Source organism: Syngnathus scovelli, chromosome 9, assembly GCF_024217435.2.
Source record: "Syngnathus scovelli strain Florida chromosome 9, RoL_Ssco_1.2, whole genome shotgun sequence".
Lineage (NCBI taxonomy): Eukaryota > Metazoa > Chordata > Actinopteri > Syngnathiformes > Syngnathidae > Syngnathus > Syngnathus scovelli.
The window spans coordinates 7776374-7784834 of NC_090855.1; the positions used below are offsets into that span (position 1 = coordinate 7776374).

The window sequence follows — 8461 nt, forward strand, 5'->3', positions numbered from 1 at the left end:
TATTATACATGTCTAACAAAGTATTTTAATAGTAGAGGTCAGTGTTTGTATTTTGAGATCCATTTGTCATGATGGGCAAGGTTCCTTTTAAATCATTTGGTGGAGTACACACCATTGCAGACTCTGAAATATGGAAACTGTTCATTGATGAAATATTCTTGTGAGATACAAGCCTACTTCTCATGTGTGAAAATCACCATCTAAAATATTTTTAAAATACTAGACTTGATAGATTGGTCCATTTGATTTGCTGAAAAGGGCCATGCTTTTGTGAACCCTCAATTTGCCACCCTCACCTACCACCATCCTCGTCCTACTCTTCACCACCACGTATTACTTTCATTCTTCACTCTCATTTATTCTGCAGAGGAGCTCCTCATTGGCAATTTACCCCGACCCTGTCATTCCATCCTCTTGCAAACCTCTTCATGGCTTTTTTTTTTCTTCTTCGTCTTCTTCCACTCCAGCCCTTCAGAGAGATACATTTAAAACTCTTGTCTCTCCTTCTCTCAGGGCAGAGATCAACCTCAGCCCATTTCACACATGACAGAGTGCGTTGTACGCCACTGATGTATGTATGCTAGTAGTAGTGGCAGCACTGATGGGTGGCAACATGCAGTGATACGGAAATGAGCAGGGTGTGTAAGCAATGTGTCTCTGTGAAGGGCAGCAGAGTTTCAATTGAATTTCAATTTACTGTGCCAGATAAACGTCTTGCGGTTCCATTCGTAGCTCTAACATACTGAAATAACAACAAATCAGGAACTTTTCTTCTGATTGAACTGAAAAAAAGCACAGACAGGATGTGCATATCCATCACTAAGGCAGATGCAATAGGTATGAAAAGTGCAAATATCAAGTTTAAAATCACACTTGATACGTCACTAACAGTTTCGGTTGTCCAACTGCAAAATATATATTTTCAAACAAACAGACAACAAAAGAATTTATCCTCTGGATTTAGCACCACATTTATCAAAATCCAATACAACAAGAAATCAAACTCCATTTCAGTACAGTGTTTTAGAGCACAGTTGTCAAACTCAAGGCCCAGGGGCCAGATACGGCCCGGCACATCATTTTATGTGGCCCCCGAAGACAAATTGTGCACACAATTCGTGTGTCATTACAAGAATTGCAAATTGTCTTCACTTTTAATAATATCTTTTTTTAAATATTTAACCAGTTTTTACTCGTCTGATTTGAAAACGAGTTATTTGTCAGTTTGTTTTGTAGCTTTTACTGTATATAATATGAGGTGCTCATACATTTATTTGGGTTGACAGTCATAATGGCCCTCCGAAAGAAGCTATGACTACAATGCGGCCCGTGAAAAAAATGAGTTTGACACCCCTGCTTTAGAGGCTCCTATTAATGACAATTTCACTGAAAGTCCATATTCTAATCACATTTACATTGCAAATAGAGAAATGTGCTTCTGCTGTGATAGATGGCACCAACCAGCAAGTAAGTGCCAAAGCAATAGAATGAGGCAGGCAAGAGAATCTCTTGCTCCTCAGGGTCCAGTAAGGCACCATCTGCCCGGAGGCACAGGAAGCGGTGGCACCAGACAAGCTAACATGTTTGTATGTTTAGTGCCATATGTTGTTCGCCCATGTATACATGCACAAACTGGCAGTGTTGAAAAAGGTCTAGTCGAGCATCAGACCAGTTAAACGGGAAGTCAAGTCGAACATTTTCTGTACAATATGTTCTCCGCAATCTGAATAATTTCGCTTCTAAACTGTTTGTGAGAGCTAAAAATGTCAAGAGCGAGAGATGAAAAGGTCGTTTTTCCATCTCTCGACTGGGAGCGGGAAGAAGTGACAAAGTTTCAGGCAAGGCCAAATTCTTTTGTAAAGATTTGAGTCTATTTAACTGATCTGCTAAAACCTTAGTGAATTGCACAATATTTTTTTAAGCATCAATTTATTGCCAAGGCTGGGAACATCTCATTTTAACAATCACGAAATCGGGAGAGAATTTTTGGGAACATATCTACACTGTTGTGTCCTAACATAAGCAAGAAAATGATTATTAGCATGGATTACGGATTCATCAATACAAATCTTGCAGGTTAAGCACAGTAAATGTTAGACGAGCATACGTTCAGCTAAATTGCATTTCAATCAACATTTGTTAAGTAAAGCGACGTGGAAAGTTGTAGCTGTAGTTCTTACGTCAATCCGTGGGGGTCAGTCTTGGTCCAGCAGTGCCAAGTTGGTTGCGGTTGACCCCTGCTGAGACGATGGAATCTTTATCAGGTCTTCTAACATCTTCAAAGCTGGAAAGATGTCACAATGTCTGTTTCAGGGCACTTTGAATACACAACCCGTGGTCTGGGTTTGCTTTTTAGGTGACAACGTAAGTCTCCTTATCGCAGGTCTGTTTGTTCCAAAAGGGTTCGCAAACCCACGATAAACCAAGATGGTGGCATTCCCTGGTGATATGTTCCTTTTGAAGTTGGGTGAGGAAACAGCATGGTGTGGAGGTCTGGCATTGGGGGTCTTAGCCATGAGGAGGTTGCGACATTTCCATTACAGCTAATACTTTAAACTTGCCATAGCTAATCTTTCGAAAAACACATTTAGTTTTTGATCTGCAGTGACTGGGCAAACTGGCTTGGCTCAGATATGCTGTAAAATAAGTCATATGCGTGGCACCAGCTCAGAGCGAAATCAATCGTTGTCCAGACTGCAGATGCACTCAAAACCAGAAAGGCACAATTAATATCATGTTTGTATAAAAAGAAACTCAAATATTCTCATAAAAGATTATTTTTTGGGGTTTTCAAAATAAAAAACTTTTGCAACAGATTCAAAGAGAGACACTTGAACATTTGCTGCAAAGTGGGCATCAATGTGCCAGAAGAGGAAGCATCAGGCTACAAGAAATATGAAATGCAAAATAAAATAAGAGTTTGAAATGTTTTTCCTCTGGCTGTGAAATCTGATCGAGGGTCATTTAACACGGAAGAAACATCAATCTAATCATCCATTTTCCTCTTGACAGTATTAAACAACATGCAAAAATATGATAAAGCAAATTTGTTAGTTTTTTATAGGTTTGTATTTTAATAAAATACGATTTAACAAAAAGAACCATTAAGTCTTTGTAAGTCATTAGTCAATAAGTACCTTCTTGGTCAAATGAATGTGTATGTAGAAGCCCTTCAATTTCATTAATAATATAGTAGAGTCACTCATGAGGTTGTGGTTCATTAGCCACACTTCCATGCAGGCAGCTTGTCTTTTCCGTCTCTAAAGTACGTGTCATGTGATTGACTGGCAAGTGGCGACCATTTTTCACTCAAGGTCTGCTCAAATGAGCTGCAGCTCCCTTAAACTTAATCAGAGCAGAGGTCTAGAAATATCTTGCTGAATGGCGTTAGGTTCATACTTGCATCAGTGGCAGGTCAACCAACCGTGTTTCCTGCGTGACCAATCCCCCTGCAGCGACAGTGAGCACCTTGCTAAGGCACACTGTATTAAACCAATTCCAGCTCATGAGCCTATTTTAATCAACTGATTCTCGCTCTGGGACCCGGTCTCATTAAAATGCAGTCATATGTCACCAGAATCGGGCCACTCCTGTTCTACAGGTTGAAGAAACTGCCATGTAAGGCCAGACCGAGACAGGCCCCTCTTTGCTATGTCTGGTCTAATTCCCGGCAAGTTCAGCAGGAGTTCAAAGTACCTTACTTTTGACATATTAAAGTATGGTCTGCACAGCACACAGTCACAGACTACATCAATAATGCACCGAGCAAAGCCAGAAAACAACCCTGCCTTCTACAACTAGTGTTGTACACACACCTACACACACATCTACACACAAACACACTAGTGAGAGATCTATAAAGGGTGCCCCGTGTGTCAGTAGTGTGCATTAAATCTCCTGGTTTATGTTGACACTCTCCATTGTTTCATTGAATTATCACAGATGAGTTGAGAAGTATTAAGTACAGCAGCACACAATAAATCACCAAGTCTTATAAAGAAAGAAAACTGGAGATTTTTTACTAGTACTTCAGATATCAGGTGCTACAGCCATGATGCCAGATGAAAGGGGAAAAAACATATTGGAGAATCTGGGTGGAAGTGATGAACTGGGGGTATTCTTCGTGTGTCATTAAAATTTGATTAAGACTTTTAAGACTTCTGTTGAAGTGATGCTTTGACTTACGAGTTTAATTCTTTCCATGACCAAAACACTTATCTTAAATCATCATTCTTTATTGATTAATACGTTCTAGCCCACAATAAACCACCAACTAAAATGTATGTTTTTTGATAAGACAACATGCTACATACAGTACATAGTACATAATAACAGTCTATAGTAATATTATAATGAAATCACATATAAAAAAAAGTTAAACTTGTCGATGATGATTACACACAAATTTTGGAACCTCCATTTTCTGTACAATTTATTCTCACTTGGGTCATGGTTCAGCTGCAGCCCTGAATTTGAGCATCAGGTAAAGTAAACTCTGAACCCTGAACTGATTGACAGCAAATCACAAGGCACAAGCAAAACGTATAGAAACAATTTAAAGTTGAATTATGCTAACAAACGCAAAATGTTGGGAAAAGCCGTGCTGCAAGCACAGAGAAAACATGCATGCAAGATACAACACAGCTAGTGTGACTTCAGTTATTTTTTTCCCATAGTAACAGCAGCTGGGGAAAATCTCTCATCAAAGTGGAGTCATTGTCAAGGGCGTCTTTTATGCAGAATGATGAAATACAATAGGAAAATGAAACACCTGAGCCCCTGGAACTTATTGGGTAGTATTACAAAACCGTCCATCCGTTAATTTTCAATAACACTTATCCGATTCGGGTTCACGTGAAAGCCATCCATTAGACTTGGGAGATGAGCAGCATGCACCTTGGACCCTGAACCGATGACCTGTCATGGGGTACATTACAAATCTTCAAATCTTTTAGTTGTCCATTCAAGATGTTTTCCCGCGAAGAGGTTTGAGGAATTTCCGGCCAATACACGGTGGGCAGTCCTGTCAAATCATCCATCAATCATCCAGTGAGGGTGTAGGTCTTGGTAAATATTGTCAGAGTCAACTTTTTAAAGTAACATTTACGATCGTGCAGAGTGAGTATCCACTCAAATGACCGTTTTTTGTTTTTTTTCCCCATTACTACGTATGCACTCTGTTGAAATGTGCTAAACGACATAGTCAAGCAAGCGAGCTGGATGTTTTGCCTCCAGCTAAGCCGTGCCCCATAAATTACATCACAATGTTTACAACCTTTAAATGGGAGGATGCAGCACATTTTCTACTTGATGCGCCAAGGGGGTATTATGTACACCAATAGGAATAATAAGTAAGAACTAACCTGGATTATCCCTTTGGCCACAATGCAAAGTAGGATCATAGCCAGCCATTTTAAACTAAAAATAAAGACTGACGGGTTTTGGGACTTAAATTCGTACTGAACACTGGTGGCTGTCCAGTACAATAGAAAACCATTTCCCATTTTTATCAAATTGGATTATTCGTCCGTCGGAGAACGATGTGGGGTTTTTTTTTTTCTTCTTCAGAAAGAACAAAACAACTCGTTTTTAGACATCAACCTGAATAGCAAACCAGTATTTTGGGTGCGAGTCTGATCTCTAGTAGCTACTATCAAGAAACCCACAATCACACTGCCACTGATTAAACAATCAAACTGTGTGATGTCAGGTGATTGAATGGGGCTCACTATCAGTGACTTGGTATGATCAATTAAATCTTATGTTTTAATAATCCTGTACAATGCCAATTTCTAATTCAAAATGTTCTTTCGGTGATTTTCAGCCCCCAAAAATACACACTAACAATCGCTAAAGGCATGAAAGCACAGGAGACAGAGTGTATCTGTACACAAGCCAGACAAAGGCACACACTCTGGCGCAGGCTGGCACTCGTCTTTGCCTGTCTCGCGCCTTCTCTTCGGCAACACAATACAAGTCCCATTTGTGTGTCACATGGGCTCGGAGACAGACAAGGCGGCATTATGCACAACTGGCTGCAGATCAGGTTCTATATGTGTCTGAGTGGGACAACGGTGCTCTTGAGTGGTGTGTATAAATGTGTGTGAAGGAGTTCAGGTGAAGGCCAGCAAGCCCTGTCGAGTCTCACACACTTGCCTCAGGAGGTGAGAAGCTGCTAATTGGTAAAGGGTAAACGCACACGCATAAACACATACACTAATGAGAACTAAGATGAACAAAAAAAAAAACACCTGACATTTAGTGAGACTTTTGCACAATGAGCCATGAAAAGCATACACACAGACTACAAGACAGGAACATTAGTCTATTAGTAATACAGTCCAGTCTTTAACTTCACCACATAATGAACTTTCCTTTTCTTGATTAAATCATGTTCGATTGTTCACCCACTAGCTGTATAAGCGCTAGTTTCATCAGATTCAATTCAACCTACTAAATTTTAAAAGAACCAGACAATTTGAATTTCCAGCACGGTTCAGTTACAGCACCACTGAGTGATGAAAAATAATTTAGTGAGATTATAACAATAACGCAAACAAAATGTGGGTTTATCCTTTCATTTTTTTCACGTTTCATAAACCCTTGAAATGTAAACATGCGGATTGCACTTCTACTGTATTACAACACTGTACTGTAATTTCTATATGAAATGTCAAAGGAATACAATTATATGTACATAAATTAATTTCTATATCAAATGCCAAAGGAATATAATTATGCATAAATACAAAATTTGCAATTTGAAAATGTTATTTTATTGAATTGCGATCATTTTGGATTTGATGAATTGCTCAGCATCAGTGAGAATTTATATTTATTCTAAGGTAGCATGTGTACAAAACTTCTGTCAGGGACAGAGAAACAAATTATTTTGGGCTATTTAAAAATATATACGTATATATATATATATATATACATACACACGTATATATATATATATATATATATATATATATATATATATATATATATATATATACACGTATATATATATATATATATATATATATATATATATATATATATATATATATATATATATATATATATATATATATATATATATATAAATAATTTTCTTTCCAGTAGCCTACACCGGTTTGTGCACTGAGTACCACTGCATCTGTGCATTAACGCAAAAAAGTTTATCAGTCCCAGAGCAGGGAGTCCCTGGTCTATAATGTGACAACGCTCAGAATTGAAAGTAAGAAGTCCATTCTAGCTTCTCAGTTAGCTAGATCATGAATGCATGCCGGTGCCATGCACACCTGTGTTCCTCTCCCCTGAGGGCGCTCAAAGCTCGTCCCCATCACGCAGGTCAGACAGCGGGACAATCCCGTTACCCTTGGGGGCAGTAGGAGGACGAGGACGCCTATTGGTGCGATGACCCCGCTGCGTCGATGCAAGCCAGCTGCGCTAGCATGCTTGCAGCTAACATCTTTGCTAGCTCATCTGCAGTGATGCACGGTGCTGATCGCTTGGTAAAACTCTGCACAGCAACTTCCACTGGCCCAAAGTCAGACCCGATACCGCGCAGCTGACTAGCACTTAGCCACACCAGTTAGCAGCGTCACCACAACACTGCTCCGAAATTTAACAATGCATTGAAATAAATCACAGTATAAAGTTTCCTTACCTGTAATTGAAATCGTCCCACTTTGAGGTGACCGTGCAGCCTTGTGATGCTGGATGTCAAGTTCAGCAACACTACAGTGGTTGCGAGTCAGGGAAGCAAAATACAACCACAGCTGCCTCACTGTACATCGCACGCCGCTGGCAGCCACCTTGTTCTACGGACATTGGACGACACCTGCAGGCATCTGACGTCGTTGCACGCTGTGGGTTTTAAAGAAGACCGGAGCCTGCAGAACTGCACTGAATGGGGGCTTGATTATTTTTCCTTAGGTCAAATTGAATTCGTACAGGATACGTGACTGCGTCTTAAGAGCTGGCTTGACCCATTTAGAGCGATCAGTTCCACTCTCATTTCACACAAAAAGCCTTTATGAGGATCATTTCCAGTTGTTTTCACCCCCCGCACAGTACTAAAACTGTTTTAGGTAATACCCAGTCTTGTAGAAAGTAGGTAGGTAACAGAACTAATATCAAAACGTAAGATAAATATAATAAAGGTTACCCCCTCTGTAGAATTTTGCTTGAGTAGAAGTTTTAAAGTATACAAGTTTGGGGCATTATGATTTCATTTTGTGGTAACGGGTAATATAGATTGGTAACGTCAATAAAAAATAAATAAAAAGATTAAGGAAATGTAAGTTTGCATTTTTTTTTTTAAAACAGCAGATAAAATATGTGAACATTCTTACAGTAGATTACTCCCCTATACTCTTCTCCACATGCACTGGTTTTATAGATATTTCAAAGAGTGCACTCAGTTTATTCCAATGATCCGAGATGGAAAATAATTCCAGGAGAAAATCAT

The 8461-nt window shown here is 39.3% G+C and overlaps 1 protein-coding gene across 2 annotated transcripts in view; it reads right to left on the bottom strand.

Moving 5' to 3' along the window:
* Positions 1-7829, bottom strand: part of LOC125975285 (low-density lipoprotein receptor class A domain-containing protein 4) — a 107436-nt gene extending 99607 nt beyond the window's left edge. Inside the window, exons 1-2 of one of the 2 annotated variants that reach the window (XM_049730631.1) lie at positions 7658-7829; positions 2181-2284 (exon numbers count right to left, since the gene is read on the bottom strand). The gene's annotated coding sequence lies outside the window, so the exon portion shown is untranslated. The remainder of the gene's footprint in view (positions 1-2180; positions 2285-7657) is intronic. The other variant, XM_049730632.1, reaches the window with a different exon arrangement.
* Between the last annotated feature and the right edge of the window lie 632 nt (positions 7830-8461).